The 22867-nt window shown below is 45.3% G+C and overlaps 1 long non-coding RNA gene across 1 annotated transcript; it reads right to left on the minus strand.

The window, feature by feature from the left end:
• Positions 1-18977: 18977 nt before the first annotated feature.
• Positions 18978-22443, minus strand: LOC149301634 (uncharacterized). Its single transcript, XR_016272234.1, has 3 exons — positions 22418-22443; positions 19931-20099; positions 18978-19092 (listed from the first exon to the last, which is right to left on the minus strand). It is a non-coding gene; the product is annotated as an uncharacterized LOC149301634 (long non-coding RNA).
• Positions 22444-22867: the final 424 nt, after the last annotated feature.

Genomic DNA, 22867 nt, shown 5'->3' on the forward strand with positions numbered 1-22867 from the left:
AGAAAAGGCCCTTGTGATTTTGTTTATAAGCTTTGTGTGTTGATATGTCTGTTTGTGTTTTAAAGTTGTATTTTGTTATTTTAAGGTTTTAATAGCTAATAGTATAGATAATTACTTTGGTTTGTAAATTTGGGTGGGGATTGTGGGTTGGGGTACAGGTTAGGTAGATGGGGGTCTGGGATTTGTTAGAGCTGTCTAGAATAGTTATGGGAATTATAGCTTTTGCAATGTGTTGGATCTTGGCTGAAGAACGTTGGGGGCAGGTATTGACAGAAAGGGCTAGTTTGTGGGAAGGGCAAAGGTGGCCTTGTTTCCTGTGGGGTATAGACTGTGGGAATTGGAGGTGGGGGCTAGGTTTGGAAGAGGGGGGAGTTTTAGGTTTTGGGGTTTTGGTATATTGTTTGGATTGGAGTGGGCAGTTCTGGCTTAAACACTGGATTTCTATGTGTTCTCAATAAAGTTCTTTGCTATTTCAACACAGTGGACTCTTTGATGCACAAAACTAACCTTTTATTCTCTTCTCAGTCCTCAGCTCCATTCCCAGCCGTAATAACAGCAGAGGCAAACACAAACACACACATACACACACAAACATACAGGATACATAGAAAGAGCTATATTTCCAAAGCAGAGCCTTCCTTTCCTGCCTTTCCCTCCTGAGTCCAGCTCTGCACCTTGGGCTCCAGGAATAAAGGAGAGAAGGAACGGGAGGCTGTTGAACCCCCGGAGCATACCTTCCTTTCCCGCAAAGCCCCCAGTGGAATAAGCAGCAGCCTCTAGGCCCTGGCAATCCCTGCGCATGCTGAGGAGGGGCATCAAGGGGGATGTTGCGGTCGCCCAGGACTAAATGCTGCTTACCTGAAGGTTTGAGACGTGACCATTGCAACCTGAGGCTGATGCTTCTTGCCTGAAACACTGAGATTGGCCCATTGAGACTTCAGTCTGATGTTCCATGGATGAAGGATAGAGACGGAACTATTGTGACTTCAGGGTGGTGCTCTTTACCTGAAGGATTGAGACAGGCCCATTGCAACCTCAGGCTGATGCTCCGTTCCTGAAAGGTTGAGACGGGAGAAATGTGACTTCAGACTGGTGCTGTATACCTGAAGGATTGGGAGTGGCCCATTGCGTGTCAGAAACAGTGTATAAGGGTTCTGTCATAAAGAGTAAAATATTAGGGTTTGGTTATTAAAGTAGGAGTTATAGTTGTAGTTCATAGTAAGTAGTGTAGAGTGATGGGTTATAGAAAGCATGTCATGGAAAATGATAGAAGGGCAGATGGAGTGGCTTTTAGATGAAGGAGAGTGTTTGGAGAGGGGCTGGGGTTGCAGCTGTAGATGGTTATCAAGGAAGAGTGAAGCTGGCTTGAGAACATCTCTCTTCAAGGTGAGGCTGTCTGGGAAAAGGGAAGGGAAGTATAGACAACCTTGGTATCTATGCAACCTCCGCTTGTGTTGCTTTAGCTTGGGAATTGGGGGCTGGCTTAGGGAAGGGTTGAGCAAGTTCCTTTGGACTTCAGACTTTGCAAAAAGGTGTTAATGGATATTTCTGCCTGGATTCATCAATAAAGCTTCTTTTGTTTCAAATGAGTTTTATTTTTTGAGCAGAGGACTGACTCCAGATCTCACTGTTTGTAAAGTCTCACAGTTTTAACTCCAATGGAGACCCAGGAACAAGAAGACTCCTTGGGTAACCCGGTGGTTCTGGAGAGTCCGGTGGTGGAGGAGCAGGTGCCTTCTTCAGAGGAACTAGGGCCAAGCCCAAGACTGGGAAACCTCCTGAAGCTCACACCATCCAGGCCACCACTGGAGGATTTGGGTTTCAGGCCCCAGAATGGGGAAAGGAAGGCCGTCGCGGGGGGGGGGGGGGGGGAGGGAATGACAGCCTGGGACCTGGCAGTGGGATAGCTGCCCCAGCACAGAAGAACCCCAGGTAGACGTTTATCGAATGGAGGAAGAAATCAAGTAATTAAAGGACCTTATGAAGTGGATGGTGTCCAAGTTAAAAATGTAAGACAAATGTGTGAGTTGTGACTTAAACCCAGAGCTGAAGAACCAAAGAACCAAGGAATGGTGTTTTAAAACAAGCTAAGAAACTAAACAAGATGGTTCCGCCCAGAGCATTGATGTGAAGGAGGGATTTGGCAACTGAGATGAGGAAAGGCTGAGGAGTTTGGAAGTTGAAATGGGGTGCTGTTCAGGTGTGTCGAACTATGACCGGGAAGATGCCTTTTCTCCAGAGTCGCAATAAAGAGGAACTGACAGGACAATGGACTAATTTGAACAGAACGATCTGCTTTTGAACAGCGTGGACTGTTTGAACAGCTGTCTCCTCCCAAAAAGAAGAAGTTGAGTAATGGGCTGCAATATTGCAAGACTTCAGCAGCCAAAAGCCAGAGAGAAGAAAAGTATAAGGATCCTTGGCTTTCACGCTAATTTTGTTGGCACCAACCGCACGGAAACGATGTCATCCCCAGCCTTTGAGGACAACTGATCAATGTCCGGCGGAAGGAAAGTGTGTGTGAGTATTGTATGAATGTGCGAGTGAATGAAAGAGCTCTTGATAATCAATGCTTGTATTATTTTTGTGATTTAATAAATGTTACATGTATAGTGTTTAAACACAAATTTGGTGTCTCACTATCTGTGTTAGCCCTGCTCTGAATAAGTCAACAGAAAGAGAAATTTTCATTACACATTCTCAGTTACAAACTTGGGCATAACAAAGATGTGGAGGAGGAAGATGTCAGAGGCGAACTGAGGGCAGCTGATGCTCCTTGACTGAAGCATTGAGACTGTCCCTTTGTGATTTCAGTCTAATGCTCCTTGCCTGAAGCTTTGAGACTGTCCCATTGTGACCTCAGTCTGATGCTCTTTGCCTGAAGCATTGAGACTGTCCCATTGTGACTTCAGTCGGATGCTCTTTGCCTGAAGCATTGAGACTGCCCCATTGTGACTTCAGTCTGATGCTCCTTGCCTGAAGCTTTGAGTCTGTCCCATTGTGACTTCAGTCTGATGCTCTTTGCCTGAAGCTTTGAGACTGTCCCATTGTGACTTCAGTCTGATGCTCCTTGCCTGAAGCTTTGAGTCTGTCCCATTGTGACTTCAGTCTGATGCTCCTTGCCTGAAGCATTGAGACTGCCCCATTGTGACTTCAGTCTGATGCTCCTTGCCTGAAGCTTTGAGACTGTCCCATTGTGACTTCAGTCTGATGCTCTTTGCCTGAAGCTTTGAGACTGTCCCATTGTGACTTCAGTCTGATGCTCCTTGCTTGGAGCATTGAGACTGCCCCATTGTGACTTCAGTCTGATGCTCCTTGCTTGGAGCATTGAGACTGCCCCATTGTGACTTCAGTCTGATGCTCCTTGTCTGAAGCATTGAGACTGTCCCATTGTGACTTCAGTCTGATGCTCCTTACCTGAAGCATTGAGACTGTCCCATTGAGACTTCAGTCTGATGCTCCTTGCTTGGAGCATTGAGACTGTCCCATTGTGACTTCAGTCTGATGCTCCTTACCTGAAGCATTGAGACTGTCCCATTGAGACTTCAGTCTGATGCTCCTTGCTTGGAGCATTGAGACTGTCCCATTGAGACTTCAGTCTGATGCTCCTTGCCTGAAGCATTGAGACTGTTCCATTGTGACTTCAGTCTGATGCTCCTTGCTTGGAGCATTGAGACTGTCCCATTGTGACTTCAGTCTGATGCTCCTTACCTGAAGCATTGAGACTGTCCCATTGAGACTTCAGTCTGATGCTCCTTGCTTGGAGCATTGAGACTGTCCCATTGAGACTTCAGTCTGATGCTCCTTGCCTGAAGCATTGAGACTGCCCCATTGTGACTTCAGTCTGATGCTCTTTGCCTGAAGCATTGAGACTGTCCCATTGTGACTTCAGTCTGATGCTCCTTACCTGAAGCATTGAGACTGTCCCATTGTGACTTCAGTCTGATGCTCCTTGCCTGAAGCATTGAGACTGCCCCATTGTGAATTCAGTCTGATGCTCCTTGCCTGAAGCATTGAGACTGCACCATTGTGACTTCAGTCTGATGCTCTTTGCCTGAAGCATTGAGACTGCCCCATTGTGACTTCAGTCTGATGCTCTTTGCCTGAAGCATTGAGACTGTCCCATTGTGACTTCAGTCTAATGCTCTTTGCCTGAAGCATTGAGAATGTCCCATTGTGACTTCAGTCAGATGCTCCTTGCCTAGAGCATTGAGACTGTCCCATTGTGACTTCAGTCTGATGCTCCTTGCCTGAAGCATTGAGACTGTCCCATTGTGACTTCAGTCTGATGCTCCTTGCCTGAAGCATTGGGACTGTCCCATTGTGACTTCAGTCTGATGCTCCTTGCCTGAAGCATTGAGACTGTCCCATTGTGACTTCAGTCTGATGCTCTTTGCCTGAAGCATTGAGACTGTCCCATTGTGACTTCAGTCTGATGCTCCTTGCCTGAAGCATTGAGACTGTCCCATTGTGACTTCAGTATGATGCTCCTTGCCTGAAGCATTGAGACTGTCCCATTGTGACTTCAGTATGATGCTCTTTGCCTGAAGCATTGAGACTGTCCCATTGTGACTTCAGTCTGATGCTCTTTGCCTGATGTTTTGAGACTGTCCCATTGCAGTTTCCAAATCCTTCACCATTTTAGTCGCCCTCCTTTGGACGTGCTCCAGTTTCTCAACATCCTTTTTGAATTGGGACACCCAAACTGGACACAATATTCCAGGTAAGGCCTGACCAGAGCAGAATAGAGTGTCACTATTACTTCCCTTGATCTAGACATTATACTTCTATTGATGCAGCCTTAAATTGCATTGGCCTTTTTAGCTGCTGCATTGCACTGTTGACTCATGTTCAACTTGTGCCTATTTGATTCTTAGATCCCTTTCACACGTAGTTTCATTCAGCCAGGTGTCCCCCATCCTATATCTGTGCATTTCATTTTTCCGCCCTTAATGCAGTACCTTAGATTTCTCCGTGTTGAATTTCATTTTGTTAGCTTTGGACCAGCTTCCTAGTCTATTCAGATCATTTTGAATCTTGATCCTGTCCTCTGAGGTATTAGCTACTCCTCTTAATTTGGTGCCATCTGCAAATTTGATAAGTATGTCCCCAATTCTGTCCTCCAAGTCATTGATAAAGCTGTTGAATAGCACTGGGCCCCGGACAGAACACCATTGAACACCCCACTGGTCACTTCTCTCCAGGATGAAAAGGAGTCATTGTTGAGCGCCCTTTCAGTTTTCGCAGGTCAACTAATTACAAATCCATGTAACAGTTTCCTTGTCTAGCTTGTTTCATGTTTTTGTTTTATATACTGTTTAATTTGGTTAACTGCTATTAGTGAATTGCCAAGAGTGGCCACCAGATGGCGCTCCAGGATAGAAGTTGGAGAGAAGCCCAAGGAGGCTGCAGTGCCCTGAGTATCCACAAGAGGGAGGCGTTGTATTGGGAATGTTCTTGATTGATAAAACCGAAGTCTATGGGGACTAATGTGATTTTCCCATTGGCCCCCATTTCCTGAGGGGGCGTGGCCTCCTTCCCTTTACCTGGACCTTCCTCCGCTCCCATTGGCTGCCTATTCCCCCCCCCCCCTCGGTTGCCCTGAAAGCGAAAGGACCACCGGAAGGAAATGGGGGGAATTGCAGCGCTGCATCATGGGAAATTTGCAACCGGGGGGTTTGTGATGGTAAAAAAGAGCAGAAGTGAAGCTGCATTTCACACCAGACCAATTCGGAGTGGAATCGGAGTGAGCTTGGAAGCGGTTTCTGTGAATTTGCTTGTTATGGATTTCACCAAAATGAGGGGTCACTTTGGAATCACTGCAGAAGCCCCATCGAAGGAGCCCCCATAGAAAGGAATCGCCTGTGATAACACTCACATTATTGCATGAATTCGCATCGTTGGCCTGCAGTGGCTTCAGATCTGAGCTGCAAAGAGCTGCAAAAACCTCCATGTGATACTTTTTCTTGTAACCCGCCTTGATTCCTTCAGGAAAAGGCGGGATCCAAATAAATTATTATTATAATTATAATTATTATTATATTCACCCAGAGTTAAAAGGCATAAGGGTGGAGTGGAGTCATCACTGTTGTATCTAATGATGCAGAAATGCATCAGTCAGCCTTCAAAGGAGATAGAAGGAGATGACATTGTAGATTCTTTTCTGTGTATTGACTGAACTTTGGATGGAGTAGAAGAATGTAAATTGAGTAACAAGATAAAAGTGTAGTAGTAAAGTAAATATGAAATAGAGAAAGAAAGGAAAGTTATGATACACGGTAAAGTATAGAATAAATTAGAAGTGAGGAAGCTGAAATAAGATCTTCTTTCCTATTCTTCTAGAAGTGAGAAAGAAAGGGAGAAAGAAGATAGATGTAAAAAGAGAGTTAGTTATGTAGTTGAAGGTAGTTGTAAGTGTAGAAAATAGAGGTTAAAGTTGTGTAGAGTGGAATGATGAGAAAGAGAGTGGTACAGTTATGAAGGAGAGAGAAAGAAAGGAGGAGAAAGGTGGAAAGAATGAGAAAGAAGGTAATAGGAAGGTAGGATGACATGCGGTTTAAAGAATAGAGGAGGTAGGAAGGAGAAAGATGTGGATGGAAGAAGCAGATGCTAATAATAAGAACAAAAATAAGAACAAGTGTGATGTATGTTTGAATTGTAATTTTATTGATTGTATGGTTGTTTATTCTGAAAGTAAAAAGAATTTGAACATTATTTACAGTTTGACCTCAGTATCTGCTGAGATTTGGTTTCAGGACCCCATGAAGTAACCAAAATCCGTGGATGTTCAAGTCCTATTACAAACAATGGGGTTGTAGTATGATGTGCCTTACATAAAATGGCAAAATCAGGGTTGGCTTTTTGGGGATATATTGAGATGCAGAATCTGTGGATACTGAAAGCTGACTGTGAAATGTTAAAAAGCAGTTGAAATCATCCTATTAAGAGAAATGTAACCCATGTCATTGGACTCATGGAGAAGTGGTCAGATGGAACCAAGGAGAATGTGTTTCTTTGGTTGGTTTCCCTGGAAAGAATTGGGAATCTTGGCCAAGGTGGGAGTTGAGTCAGTTGAGGCTGAGAGAAGGAGGAGAGACCTCAGGACAAGAGCATTTCTCTGGGTTAGTTTGCCTGTTTCCTATTTTATGTTAGTGTTTTGAGTACTGTCTTTCTTACAGTGCAACCTCTTAGTGTTTCCATCTTAGCCAACCCAAATACACACAAACGTCTAGCCAGCATTGAGCTTTTCTTCAAAAAGTTTGGTGTTTTTTTTTCAATTGTCAGAAAATGTTGACAACCCCATGCCCCCAAGTATCCCAGTTTGGCAGGGGTAGTCCTGGTTAATCCTCTGTTTCTACTTTTTCCTCTGTTTTGGAAATACCCCTTTCTCTTTCCTCCTCCCACTACCCTCTTTCATCCTCAGCTTACTTCAATTGCTGCAAACTGAATTGAAAGTGCAAAATAACTTTCAGTTACCTCACTGAGAGGAAAAGGGGCACCAGCTCATCTTTCTACTCTTTGTTCAAATGGACAGGTTTTCTCTGACCGACGGAGTCAAAGCAGCCCATTTGGATGTTGAATGCGGATTGGAGCATGACTCACATTTGCCGCTGGGATCTTACTGGCATGGCTGCAGGAACATGGATCTCATAGAATCAGAGGATGACCTGGAACTAACTGACAAGGAACAGAAGAAGCCTATGCACTTTCTATGTGTTTTAGAGTCGGGCAGCGTTTTCGCATCTGGCTGTCTTGAGAAGAGAGTTAGTTATTCCTCCCCACTGAGAAGTCATCCTTAAAGTGACGGAGGTTAGGGCAGGGAAGCATTAAATTCACCCCAAACTTTTTACTGAAATCTCTTCTTCCCAATAAATTCAATGCCTTGGACAGTCAAGATTAAAACCAACATGGATTCACTGTCCCACTAAGATGGAAGCCACTATGGGCTTTGGATACAATGGGACACAGACCTTTGTCTTTAGTGAGAGCCATTCAATGAATTTTACTAGGCAAGTCAGGTCAGATTTAGGAGTCCAAGTAGACAACAAATTGAATATGAGTCGACAGTGCGATACGGCAGCTAAAAAGGGAATGCGATTTTAGGCTGTATCAATAGAAGTATAGTTAGAAGTTAAGAGGTGATATGATAGCCCTGTTTAAATACTTGAAGGGATGTCATATTGAGAAAGGAGGAAACTTGTTTTCTGCTGCGACAGAGACTAGGACCCAGAACAATGGATGCAAGCTACAGGAAAAGAGATTCCAGCTCAACATTAGGAGGAACTTTGTGCTAATAAGAGCTGTTCAACAGTGGAACACTTTTTCCTCGGAGTGTATTGGAGTCTCCTCCCTTAGAGGTCTTCAAACAGAGGCTGGATCTGTCAGGGATGCTTTGATTGAGATTTCCTGCATGGCAGAATGGGGCTGGACTGGATGGCCTTTGGGGTTTCTTCCAACTCTATGATTCTATGAATCCCCTTAAATCTTCCATCATTTTGATATAGTCCATTACTTCATCCCAGTCTTATTATACAATGTACTGTATTCCAGTATTCTTTCACTTTGACACAGGACCAGCAGAGATGGAAAAATGTACCCTTTTCTTTTCCGCACATCCAGCACCCATCAGAACAAGTCTTAGATATTTTATGTATATTTTCATGTTTTAAATACCATCGAAAAAAATACTTTGTAATAGTTTTCCGTTAGGGCTTGGGAAGCTGTGTATTTTATCCTCCTTTTCCAGGTTAACTCCCATTCTTCCATCTCAATATTGTGTCCTAGATTTCTTGGCCATTGAACCATGTTTTCTTTAACCACTTCAGATTCCATCTCATGTTTTAACAGGATTGTATACAATCTCCCCACAAGTGAACATTTCCCGATAGCAAGCACATTTCCTAGTATTTCTGTACTAATTATTTCTATTCCATATGTTTTCATATCCAACAAAAACCTCTCCCTTATTTGCCTGAAAATAAGCCCATTGCATTGTTTAACCTTATTTCTTCTAATGTTTTTCAATTTAAAACATTAGCTTGGCTTATTGCCTTGCTTATTTATCATTGTATTATTATTATTATTATTATTATTATTTATATCACGCTTCTCCAAACAGATCAAAAACATCAGTAAAATGCAATAGCAACTTATCATTGTTGCTTCCAAAACTCTCCCAATTCCTCCCATCCACATTAAAATACAATTAAATTCTTAAACAATTATTAAAATAATTATTAAAACAGAGCAGAGGCAGTTAGAGCAGTTGTTGAACAATTTATTAAATTAATTGGAGATTGCTGTAATGTTAATCTGGAAAGGCCTGCCGGAAGATATACGTCTTGATCACCTTTTTAAAGCCTTCAAGACGAGTTATATATCAGATCTCTTCTGGAGGCTATTCCATAAACTGGTAGCAACAGAAGAGAAGGATCTCTGGGTAACTGCAGGCAGCCTTGTTATAGTTAGCTGCAGTAAGCTTTTACTAGAGGACCTCAATGTGTGGGGCAGATTGTATGGGAGAAGGGGATCCTGTAAGTAAGCTGGACCCAAGCCATGAAGGGCTTTAAAGGTTATAACCAACTCCTTATACTGTCCCCAGAAATTAATGAGGAGCCAGTGAAGAGACGTTAGTATAGGTGTGATATGGTCACCTCTAGATCTTCCAGTGACCACTCTGGCTGCCATAATTTGGATTAGTTGAAGTTTCCGGACTTGATACAAGGGTAGCCCTATGTAGAGCACATTACAGAAGTCAAGATGTGAGGTTACCAGCACATGCACCATAGTTTTTAGGTCTTCTGTTCCAGGAAGGGACGCAGTTGGCGTATCAATCAAAGATGATAGCAGGCACTGTTGGCCATCGAATCTATCTTACTTGACATCTGGAGCAACGGATCCAGGAGCACCCCCAAACTGCAAACACAGTCCTTTAGGGGAAGTGTGACTCCATCCAGGACCGGCTGACAGACCTCCATTCCCAGAATAGGACCTCCAACAATACACACCTCGATTTAATCTGAATTCAATTTCAATGTTTTTCCTCATCCAGCGCATTACTGCCTCAAGACATTCATTCAGAGGAGAGATGCCTTCTTTCGTTGACACTGAGATATCTCTGGATGTCATGAGCATACAGATAGCACCCCGCCTGACGCCTCCAGATGAAGTCTATTGGCGGTTTCATGTAGATGTTGAATAGCATTGGGAATAGGATGGCGCCCTGAGGAACGCCTGATTTAAGCTCCCTTTTAGTGTAGCAACTGTCCCCAAGCATCTCCATCTGGAATCTGCTTGAAATAGGACCGGAACCATTGCAATGCATTGCCCCCAATCCCCAATTCCCTCAGGCGTTCCAGAAGGATGCCATGGTCAATAGCATCAAAAGCCATTGAGAGATCCAAAAGCATCAACAGGGTCACACTTCTCCTGTCGATACTCAAGTGGAGATCATCTAAGGAGACCATAGCAATCTTGACTCTGTAGCCAATTTGAAGCCAATTTGAAAAGGGTCTAGATAATCTGTTTCATCCAAGACCACTTGGACTTGAAGAGCAACTGGCCTCTCACTCACCTTGTTTAGAAATGGAAGATGGGAGACCGATCTGTAATTGTTCATGTCCAAGGGAACTAGGGAGGGCTTTTTCAGAAGCAGCCGTTCCACCACTTCTTTTAAGCAAGATGGAAAATAGCCCTCCCTAAGAGATGCACCTATGATATAGCTCAGGTGAGTCCTAAGTGCATCTCCTCCTTGGAGGACCAGCCATGAAGGGCAAGGGTCGAGAGGGCAAGATGTCTTCTTCACACTTCCAAGGAGCTTGTCCACATCCTCGATACTCACAGATTCAAAATGATCCAGTATGATCTTATTCACAGAGTCACTGGACACCTCACCTATAGCTTCTGCAATTTGAATAGAATATTTTTACTGTTTCCTGTTTTTATACTATCGTTGTTTAATCCAGTTTTTGTATTGGGATCGGGGCATAGGGATTGATTTCTCTTCGATTTTATTGTAATCTCAATGTATTTTATTGTTGTAAACTGTCTGGTTTCTCAGTGATAGGGCAGGCTAGAAATAAATTATGCTAGCAGCCAAGTCGGCTCTTATTTTAGAGGTTTTATCTGAGAAATGGTCATTTAAAGCATCACACTGATTTGTGGTAGGCTCTAATAATGCATTCTGGGAGGTGGATTTCTGTATCAGGTCCCAGATGCTCCCCACTTCAGCCGTCCCTTTATGCTTCTCTTCCCTTGGCACTATCCCTCCCTCTCTCCTTCCTTCCTTCCTTCCTTCCTTCCTTCCTTCCTTCCTTCCTTCTCATCCATTCTCTTACATCCCTTCAAGGAGGTCCAAGGCCCTTTCAGCATTTTCCCAGAACCGGGAGGGGGTAATCTTTCTGGGGCTGAGGGTCTTTCTGCTGGTCCTCCATCACAGGGTTGTTGTGAAGGAAAATCCAGATCTTGGGGGCCGCTAAGCCTAGTTCCCAGGTTGCCAGGGAGGTGTACCTCTCCCCAGAAGGGTCTTGGGTCCCTCCGTCTGCCTTCTCTAGGATGTGTCCTAAATTGGGGCTCTTCTCTCCCGTCCAGATAGAGCCCCTTCCCCCTAGACCCCAGGGAAAACTCCTCCCACCTGAAAAATGTTGTTTCCAATGCTATCCTATGTGGTGCTCTTTATTTGGCACAAAAATATACTCCAAATGAGGTATCAGAATGGAGGGTCTTTCCTCTGCCTCACTTTCCAGGAGGGAGAGGGCTCCTCAAAGCCCCTTTTACATTTGGATCCTGATCCCCTCCATGGCCATGTCTCTCTCCAAGGCTCCCTCCTGCCCTCTTTTCTCAGAATAACCCCACAAGTAGCTGGGCCCCAAGGAATCCCCCGAGGAGGAGGCAGGGAAAGAAAGAGGGAAGGGAAGCCTGGCAGCCCCCTGCCTTTCTTTGGAGGAGAAGAGGGGCTACCTTCCTTCGTATAACTCCCAGGGCCCCCCAGAAGACCCTTCAGCCATTCCTTGTCCCCCATGTCCATCCCTCAGAACAGACTGTGAGGGAAACAATGGCTTCAGGTCTGAGACTGCGCATGCACACATACATCCAAAGGCCCCTTCTGATCATGCACAGGGAGCATCAGGGCCTTACTGCTGGTACTGTTTATTTCACTGGCAGCCTTTGAGGGAAGTGCGCCAAAGGTTCAGCAGCTTCCCTTTCCTTCCTTCCATCCTTCCTTCCTTCTTTTGAGGAGCCCAGGAAAGGCAGGAAAGGAAGGCTTTGCTTTGGAAATAGTCTCTCTGTGTATACTGTATGTACAGATGTGTGTGTGTGTGTGTGTGTGTATGTTTGCCTCTGCTGTTCTTATGGCTGGGAATGGAGCTGAGGACTGAGGAGAGAAGAAAGTGCCAGTTTTATGCAAATGCAGAACTTCTGTGCATCAAAGAGTCCAGTGTGTTGAAATAGCAAAGAACTTTATTGAAAACACATAGTCAGAAATTAAGTATTTAAACCAGAACTGCCCACTCAAAGCCAAACAATACATCAAAACCCCAAACCTACAACTCCACTCTCTTCCAAGCCTAGCTCCCACCCACAATTCCCACCATCTATCTCCCACTATTAACCAGCCCCACTTTGCCATCCTTCTCACATACACAATCTCTCCCTGCCCCAGACATTTGAAGAATCTAGCTCCCTTTCTGTTACTACTGGTCCCCAACTTTCTTCAGCCAATATCTCACATTGCTATCATTGCTATTCTAGCTAGCTGCAACAAATCCCAGCCCCCCACCTAGCTAACCTATACCGTGACCCATAATCCCCAGTCAAACTGATAAACCAAAGCAATTAACTATACTAGTAGCATTTAAAACCTAAACTTAACATAACATAACTTTAAAACATATACACACACATGGACAGAAAAAACATACAAATAAAACCATAAGGGCCTTTTCTTAGCACTGCCCGACAGAAACAGAATTTTTGTATTCCTTCTTTACAAAAATAATGTTCGTTCACTGCTTGAATGTGTGTGGCTCCTGTCCTGTGTAGCCTCTCTGGTGACTGAATAGGCCTGACCTCCAAGAAAAGCATTTTCCACATTGCTGGCATTTGTATGGCTTCTCTCCTGAGTGGATTCTCTGGTGTGTCAGTAGGGTTGACTGCCGAGAAAAACATTTCCCACAATGCTGGCATTTGTGTGGCTTCTCTCCTGTGTGGACTCTCTGATGGTTCACTAGGTCTGACTTTGAAGAAAAACATTTCCCACAATGCTGGCATTTGTATGGCTTCTCTCCTGTGTGGATTCTCTTATGTGTCACTAGGTGTGACTGCCGAGAAAAACAGTTCCCACAATGCTGGCATTTGTATGGTTTCTCTCCTGTGTGGACTCTCTGATGTATCACTAGACATGACTTTGAAGAAAACCATTTCCCACAATGCTGGCATTTGTATGGCTTCTCTCCTGAGTGGATTCTCTGGTGTGTCAGTAGGGTTGACTGCCGAGAAAAACATTTCCCACAATGCTGGCATTTGTATGGCTTCTCTCCTGAGTGGATTCTCTGGTGTGTCAGTAGGGTTGACTGCCGAGAAAAACATTTCCCACAATGCTGGCATTTGTGTGGCTTCTCTCCTGTGTGGACTCTCTGATGGTTCAATAGGTCTGACTTTGAAGAAAAACATTTCCCACAATGCTGGCATTTGTATGGCTTCTCTCCTGTGTGGATTCTCTTATGTGTCACTAGGTGTGACTGCCGAGAAAAACAGTTCCCACAATGCTGGCATTTGTATGGTTTCTCTCCTGTGTGGACTCTCTGATGTATCACTAGACATGACTTTGAAGAAAACCATTTCCCACAATGCTGGCATTTGTATGGCTTCTCTCCTGAGTGGATTCTCTGGTGTGTCAGTAGGGTTGACTGCCGAGAAAAACATTTCCCACAATGCTGGCATTTGTATGGCTTCTCTCCTGTGTGGACTCTCTGATGTCTCACAAGGCCTGACTTCAAAGAAAAACATTTCCCACAATGCTGGCATTTGTATGGCTTCTCTCCTGTATGGATTCTCTGGTGTGTCAGTAGGTTTGACTGCCAAGAAAAACATTTCCCACAATGCTGGCATTTGTATGGTTTCTCTCCTGTGAGGAGTCTCTGGTGTGTCAGTAGGTTTGACTGCTGAGAAAAACACTTCCCACAATGCTGGCATTTGTATGGTTTCTCTCCTGTGTGGACTCTCTGATGTTTCACAAGGTCTGACTTCAAAGAAAAACATTTCCCACAATGCTGGCATTTATGTGACTTCTTTCTTGTGTGGACTCTCTCATGACTGACAAGTTCTTCTGTAAACAAGGGACAATGACAGACAAGACTGAAACTCATCGTTAAGAGAGGAATATGTTACCCCAAGATTTAGCCCCACATTCACCCCTCCCTAATTCAGATTAAATTAATAAAGTTAGTGTGAGTGCCCTGAGCATGACCCTGTTCTGGATGCCCCCAAATCCATATAATGATTGTATCCTTACTCATAAGAGCTAGCAAAGAAGAGATTGTAGGGGAAATGCTATTAGGAAATCGGTGGAAGCAGATAATCAAGCAGTTGAAATTCCATTAAATATATGTAAAAATACTTTGATTGAAAAGTGGCATCATTTCCTGTGAGACTGCCATAGAGTGTTGAGTCAGAGCACATGGCATGATGCAAGCTAACTACAGAGGATGCTTCATGCTGTGTGGCACCAGGAGATGACTCACAACCAATACAGTATACAGTTCACATGCAGATTGATGTGGGTTGGAGTTGAGTGTAGAAGAGATTGTGAAGTTGATGGAAGTCCGAGAGGAGAGCTGGTAAATATTTGTTTTCTATTGCAACTCAAGCTAAAGAACTTCCAATGACTTGGAAGAAATCAACAGCATCTGTGAGTTATTTTTAAGAGTGGAAAGTGGTTAGTGCATTGCCAATACCTATATCTGGAGATTTGCTTTTTTACTCTGTTATGTTATTGTTGAGCTCTGAGAGTGTCACCTTCAGACAATGTTATATATTGGCTTGTGAATGGGACCAGAATTCAGAGGCACGAAGGACCTGAGAGCTGGGGTGATGATCCTTTTTGGCTGAAGTACTTCCAAAAAGCACCCACTGCATTTATTTCAGTTTCAGACAATCCTTTCCCCACCCAGGAAACATTCTAAAGCAATTTAAACATTTTCAAATGCTCAGTTTCTGCCCCCAAGCAACAAATTCACTATAAATATCAGCCCCAACTGGCTGTTCTTCAGCATCATTCCAGTTGCAGACAGACACTCCTAGAATCATACAGTTGGAAGAAACCGCAAGGGCCATCCAGTCCAATCCCCTGCCATGCAAGAAATCTCAATCAAAGCATACCTGACAGATGTCCATCCAGCCTCTGTTTAAAGACCTCTAAGGAAGGAGACTCCACTACACGCCGAAGGAGTTTGTTCCACTTTCCAGCAGCCCTTACTGTCAGTTAGTTCTTCCTAAAGTTGAGGCGGAATCTCTTTTCCTGTAGCTTGCATCTATTGTCTGGGTCCTGTTTTCTGGAGCAGCAGAAAACAAGCTTGATCCCCTCTCAATATGACATCCCTTCAAGTATTTAAACAGGGCTATCATATCACCTCTTAACCTTCTTTTCTCCAGGCTAAACATCCCCACCTCCCAAAGTCATTCCTCATAGGACATGGTTTCCAGACTCTTCACCATTTTGGTTGCTCTCCTCTGGGCATTTTCCAACTTATCAACATCTTTTTTGAATTGTGGTTCCCAGAACTGGATACAGTATTCCAGGTGGGGCCTGACCAGAATAGAATAGAGTGGCACTATTACTTCCCTTCATCTAGACACTATACTTCTATTGATGCAGCCTAAAATTGCACTGGCCTCTTTACCTGCCGCATTGCACTGTTGACTCATGTTCAATTTGTGGTCTACTTCGACTCCTAGATCCCTTTCGCACGTAGCTTCATTCAGCCAGGTGTCCTCCATCCTATATATGTTCATTTCATTTTTCCGCCCAAAGTGCAGTACCTTACATTTTTCCATGTTGAATTTCATTTTGTTAGCTTTGGCCCTGCTTTCTAATCTATTAATGTCATTCTGAAGTTTGATCCTGTCCTCAGGGGCTTTAGTTACTCCTCCTAATTTGGTGCCATCTGCAAATTTCTGTCATACAGGTCATTGATAAAGATGTTGAATAGTACTGGGCCCAGGAGAGAACCCCACTGGACACCCCACTGGTCACCTCTCTCCAGGATGAAAAGGAGCCATTGTTGAGCACCCTTTGGGTTCGGCCAGTCAATCAAGTACAAATCCATGTAACAGTTAGATTGTCTAGCCCACATTTCACTCGCTTCTTTGCAAGAATGTCATGGGGAACTCTGTCAAACACCTTACTGAAATCAAGTTGGTTGAAATCCATTGGTTTACATTGGTAAACACCTCACTACACTTGCCAGCCCCACTTGCCACCAGAGTTACTGACTTCTCTCTCCATTCTGGACCCTCAGCAATTGGAATCAAGATCCATCTAGGTAATGTTTTACCATTAGCAAAGCCTTAGCCTATTCACCACTCCCACCTCTGTCACCCAGTTTTTTGCATGTGTGCGTGAACACTTATATGTATGTGTGTGTTTTGATTTCCCCCTAAATAAAACACAAAAACCCATTTCAAATGCCTCTGAAGTTTTATTATTATTATTATTATTATTATTCAGGACCTGCTATAGCTGAGCTGGATCCAGAGGTCACTGTTGCCCCAGTGAAACTATTTTGTTCTATTGAGCTAAGTACCAAATTCCCCTAAAAGCATAGCACTTGCAATGTCCTCCCCAGACTCCGGCATTTTGGGTAACAATGGGCCTCTTGAATAACCATGGAGCTAAGCAAGCTCAATGAGGAAAAGAAAGCAGTTTTTGTGTCCCCTTTTCCATCCTTCATAGATATTACTCAGAATTGCTAAATGGAACCCCAAAGGTTTGAAAACAAGGGCCTGAGCTAGTTCTCACCAGTTAAGTTCTGAAAATCTATCAGGTTGGTGGCTGCCTCCCCATCCCCAAGGCTCCTCTCCTGGCCCTTTCCAGAGGTCCTTTCCATCTCCGCACAGAGCTAGGCGATCCTGGCGTTGCGCCTGCCTTCCCCTCCTGGCTCCCAGATGCCTGATGCCCTTCCCTTTCTCCCTCCGCTCTCCAACCATCCGTCTTGTCATCTGCAGTGCTTCAACATCTCACCTACAGCATCTCTTTCGTGCCTTTCTATTTTTCTCATTCCCTCCATTACTCACAGACAGAAATACACCCACAGATTGTGTGTGATGCACAAAAGGGACGCTTTGAGGCTCATTTGTTGAGAAAGGCAAGATAATCAATATACAAATAATGCATTAGGAATTCAGAACAAGGAGTCTGGGACCTGGATTCCAATTTTGGTGAAGGTGAGGTGCCCAGACAGCAGCCTTAAGACATCTCTAAGAAAGGGATGGGCTACTGTTGGGGATTGGGGGGGGGGGTGTCACATTGGCCCCCAGAGGACCTCAGGGGCAACTCCACATTTTATTGCATTGCATCCCTTTGGGGAAGTGGTGTCCATTTTGCCACTGTTCTCTGAGCCATTGCAGGGCCAAGGGAGGCATTTCACCCACAAAGCCTCTCCAGAGCCTCAAAAGGATGGAAGAGGGGCCAATTCTCACCATTTCGGTGAGAAAAGCATTAATCTCCATGCTTCCTTCCCACAAAATCCTAGAATTAGGGGGATTTCCGAGGGCCGAACTAAGTTTCAGAATTAAAAAGTCCTTTCCTTGCATCAAAAGGTTTATTGAGAAACTCAGGCAGAAGCATCCATTAACGCATCTAAGCAGTCTCCTCTGTCGTTCATTATCTCCACACTCCTCCGCTTTCCTCCTCTTTAAGCTCCTAACCAGCTCGGCTGCCAAGTTACCTCTTGCCTTCTTCTTCCACCGTTCTCATACGCCTCTCCCCCTGAGGCATGTCTGCCATCCAAAGCTCACAAACCAGTCAGTTTATACCCTCCACAACTGCTTCCCTTGCCACAAGCCGTTCTAGGCCCCACTATCTTTACCAACTACTTAAAACTACTAACAATTCCTCCCTAAACCCCAATACCATTCTGGATGAAGCTGGTTCTGACACTCGGCAGTTTATGATGGGGTATTAAGAATCATTATAAAGTGGAGAGTAATAGTGCCTCACTAAACTACAAATTCAAATATTCTACAGGATGCTGCTATCACAATTAAACTATCCATGAAAGGGATCTAGGACTCCCAGTAGACCACAAGTTGAACATGGGCCAGCAGCTAAAAAGGCCAAAGTGATTCTAGGCTGCATCAATACAAGAATAGTTTCAAGTTCAAGGGAAGTAATAGTGCCACTCTATTTTGCTTTGGCCAGGTCTCACTTTGAGTAATTCTGTGTCCACTTCTGGGCCCCACAATTCAAAAAGGATGTTGACAAGTTGGAAGATGAGGGCAACCAAAGTGGTGAAGGGTCTGGAAACCATCAAGCCCTATGAGGAGCGGCTTAGAGACCTAGGTATGTTTAGCCTGGAGAAAAGAAAGTCAAAAGTGGATACGAAATCCATGTTTAAATATTGGAAAGGGTCATATTGAGGATGGAGCAAGCTTGCTGCTATAGAGAAAAGGAGGCATCACAATGGATGCAAGCCACATTACTAGGGACTTTGGGACAGTAAAAGCTCTTCAACAGTGGAATATACTCCCTTAGGGTTTGGTGAAGTCCTCTTCTTTGGAGGTCTTTAAACAGAGGCTGGATGGTGCTTAAAATGTGTATTCCTGCATGGCAGAAGGGGGTTGAACTGGATGGCCCTTGTGGTCTATTCCAACTCTATGATTTTATAACTCTAGTGGAATCATAGCACCATGATAATTTAGCATAAAAGGGACCTCAGTCTTCATAGAAAGGAGAATGGATTCCGGTTCCTTACCCACAGAGGCCACATTCTGATAATTCTCCATCATTACATAATTGTACATAAGCCTCTGCTTCTTCGTCAACAATTTCCATTCGTCCTCAGTGAAGTATACCGCCACATCCGCAAAAGTCACCTACAACAGAAAATAGCCCTCATCCAGAAAGTGACTAAGCAAAAAGGGAGGAAAGCACATGGTGCATCCCAAATATTATTTCATCACCTCAGAATTCAGTCCAGGAATAAACTTTAAATTCTGTCAGCAAGCAAAAAGCTACTGCCTTTGAGATCAGTTTGTCTCGAATCCTTTCAATATAATAAACAATATAATTTAGGCCATGGCTGGGATACTGAGGATGGATTAGGATACTGACTATCCCAACACATATAGTACATTTAGCCACAAAGGAATTATGGTGCATTTAGCCATTTCTTGCCAAATTTCAGAAGCAAACATCATTTTTAATACCAGATCTGCAGAGCTCTCTGTACTTGAGGGCCATTGGGCCCACCCCCAATTTAGATCCAGAGATGTTTTCCCGTATCCCCCAACATTTCACAGATTGGAAAAGCAATACACATGTGGACAAGCAATCCAGAATGTGGTGAAGATGGCCAAAGTTGTTTATGAGGAAGATCACACAAGCTAGGAAGGGCACGCACAACAGTTTGCTTTTGCTTCAGCCTCCTGGGAAGGGCAATATCCTGCCTCCTTCATTCTTCTCCTCTCCCCACTTTTGAGTTGATGGTTTGCAAACTGAATGGCACTCAGGAACTGAAGTGAGCTGAGAAGGGGGAAAATGGGAGGATGAGAGAGCAACCGGGACATTTTTAAAAGCCCCTGAAAAAGTGGTGTAACAGAGGATTAACTAGGACTGTCTCTGCTAAAATGGGAGAGTATGTTCTCCACTTGCTTTCATGAACTGGCCCAGCAGTGACACAGATGAAACTAATAGTCAAGAACCTCGACTCACCAAAGAGTTCTTGTACCTCTGCATCCTCTTTCTCTTGGAGCCCAAGTCCCTCCGCTTGGCCTCTGTGTCGGCCATCAGGTGGGCAGGGGTCCTGGTGGTCTTGCACTTGGGTCACTTCCAGCAAAATTGGTGCCCCAAAGCTGTGTCCAAGTGGGCCGAGATTAAGTCCCTGAGAAAAGGGAGCAGGGTTAGGATTGGCTTAGCAAGAAACCCTGCAGCACTCAAAGACACAGAGAACAGCATCCTGCTGGTGACATACGTAGGTGACATATGCCTCCTTTGGGCCAATGCAGAGGTGGGCATACCCTTCCTCCCTCTGCACCAAACAAAGCCCCCTGGACCTAGCATGGATTCACTGCAGCTCCCCTACACAACAGATACTCCATGCCTTCTTAGAGTGGTTGGAGATTAGGGGATGGGGAATTGGAGAGGGCCCTGGTTTTGTCCCCGTAGCTAGATGTGAAATTAGTACCATATTTTCCAGTGTATAAGACGACGGGGCGTATAAGACGACCCCCAACTTTAAAAAAAAATTATAGGCTTTAGCCTATACTCACCGTATAAGGCTACCCCTCCTCCGCGCCGGCGCGGGACTACTGGCTTCCCAGGTCTCCGGAGGCCTGAGAGGCCGGCGGCCCCGAGAGCGCTCGTGCCGGCTTCTGAAGGGCCTCCGAAGGCCCCTCAGAGGCCGGCCGGGGCTGCTGGCTTCCCAGGCCTCCGGAGGCCTGAGAGGTCGGTGGCCCAGAGAGCGTGCGCGCCAGCTTCTGAAGGGCCTATGAAGGCCTCTCAGAGGCCGGTGCGGGGCTGCTGGCTTCCCAGGCCTCCGGAGGCCTGAGAGGTCGGTGGCCCAGAGAGCGTGCGCGCCAGCTTCTGAAGGGCCTATGAAGGCCTCTCAGAGGCCGGCCGGGGCTGCTGGCTTCCCAGGCCTCCGGAGGCCTGAGAGGTCGGTGGCCCAGAGAGCGTGCGCGCCAGCTTCTGAAGGGCCTATGAAGGCCTCTCAGAGGCCGGTGCGGGGCTGCTGGCTTCCCAGGCCTCCGGAGGCCTGAGAGGTTGGTGGCCCAGAGAGCGCGCGCGCCAGCTTCTAAAGGGCCTCCGAAGGCCTCTCATAGGCCGGCGCGGGGCTGCCAGCTTCCCAGGCCTCCGGAGGCCTGAGAGGTCGGCGGCTCCGAGAGCCCGCGCACCAGCTTCTGAAGGGCCTCCAAAGGACCCTCAGAGGCCGGCGCGGGGCTGCCGGCTTCCCAGGCCTCCGGAGGCCTGAGAGGCCGGCGGCCGAGCGTGCGCACCCGACGTACAAGATTTCAGAGGGTCAAAAAGTCGTCTTGTACGCCGGAAAATACAGTACATTATAAGTAAATAGATAAATAAATAAATCCACTGCTGAAACCACCAGATGTCCCTAGTGCTTTTCCATAGCATCATCTCCTTTCTCAAGAAGGCTGCATCCGCACTGCAGAAATAAGGCACTTTGACACCACTTTAATTTCTCAGTGCTATGGAATCCTGGGATTTTACCTTAAGGACATGTAGCCTTCTCTGCCAGAGAGCCCTCATGCCACAACGAACTACAAATCCCAGGATTCCACAGAATGGAGCCAGGAGAAATAAAGCAGCTTCAAACTGGATTTTTTCTTCAGTGCAGATACAGTCTGAGTCAGTTGTAAAAGGGTAGAAGCACCCATGTCTTGTTTTTACCCTCCTAATAATGGTTTTATAAAATAAGCAGTCTGCTTTTCTGTCTAATCCTTATTTTTGTTGTTCTTGTTTGTTTCTATGTTTATTTGGTAATAACATGAGATGGTCTGGTCTGCCTCCTTCCTTCTTCCCTGAAAATCTCTTAATAAGGAAACTGGGGAGACTTTTAAAACCTCCCAAAGGAGCCACTTTTGGCCTTTTTTGGGGGACAAGCCTCCGCTTAGAAGCCAAAGACCCATGTTTGTGAAGAAGCAGAATAAGGATTGTATTACAACTATCTTCCTATTTCTGATCCCTTTTAAAACCCTTGTTCCCCAGAAGGAGCAGAGCTGTGTAATCAGAAAACCCTCTCAGAAAAGACACACAAAAGACACACAAAGGGACACACTTCCTTCCTTTTGGCCCAAGGAGCCTGGCCTCCTTCTGACTCTGGAGCCTCAGGAGAGAAAGAGAAGCCTCTGTTCAACTGAGGCCTCAGAGAAGGTTCCAGAACATTATTCCCCACAGTCACAAGCAGAACAAAATGGCCGCCAGAACACAAAATGGCTGCCTCTGTCTCAGCGTTTGGCAGTTGGCAGTTTGAGGCCTTCAGGGAACCCAAAATGGAGGGTGAAAGGGCCCCAAAGTCAGAAGGGATCCCAAAAAGGATTTCCCAATCTTAAAACACTTAAACGTTTTCCTGATGCTATAATTTAGAGACTCCCTGAGGCAGTCTATATAAGTAACTCTTTATAAGTCTTTGTAAATAAATAAAGTTTATGAATAATAATAATAATAAGAAGAAGAAGTATTAACCAAGAGCTATTTCTTCCTCTGGCTTTTCCCTCTGAGGCCTCTGCGCATGCCCAGGAGCCCCTTCTTCTTCTCCTTCTTCCCCTGAAAAATCCTCCGGAGGCCTCTCCTAAGCCTTCCTCCTCCTCTTCCTCAGTCCCTTCCTCTAAGACTCACTCCTCCTCCTCCTCCTCCTCCTCTTAGCCTTCTCTTCCTCCGCCACCCTTTCCTCTAAGCCTTCCTCTTCCTCAGCCCCATCCTCTAAGTTTTCCTCCTCTTCCTCCTCCTCCCCCCTCCCCCAAAAAGGCCAGGCCTCCTCTCCCCTCTTGGGAGTCTCCATGGGCCATGAAATTTCAGAGGAGGAATCAAAGAGAGGGTGTGTGTGTGTGTGTGTATGTCTTTGTACATCTGCTTCTTTTTTAGGTAAAAGAGGAGCAGCTCTGGTGTTGAAGCTCTTTCCACACTCCTTGCCCA

The sequence above is a fragment of the Sceloporus occidentalis genome, unplaced genomic scaffold (genome assembly GCF_023333645.1).
Source record: "Sceloporus occidentalis isolate IW3139 unplaced genomic scaffold, rSceOcc1.0.p SCAF_21, whole genome shotgun sequence".
Taxonomy (NCBI): Eukaryota; Metazoa; Chordata; class Lepidosauria; order Squamata; family Phrynosomatidae; genus Sceloporus; species Sceloporus occidentalis.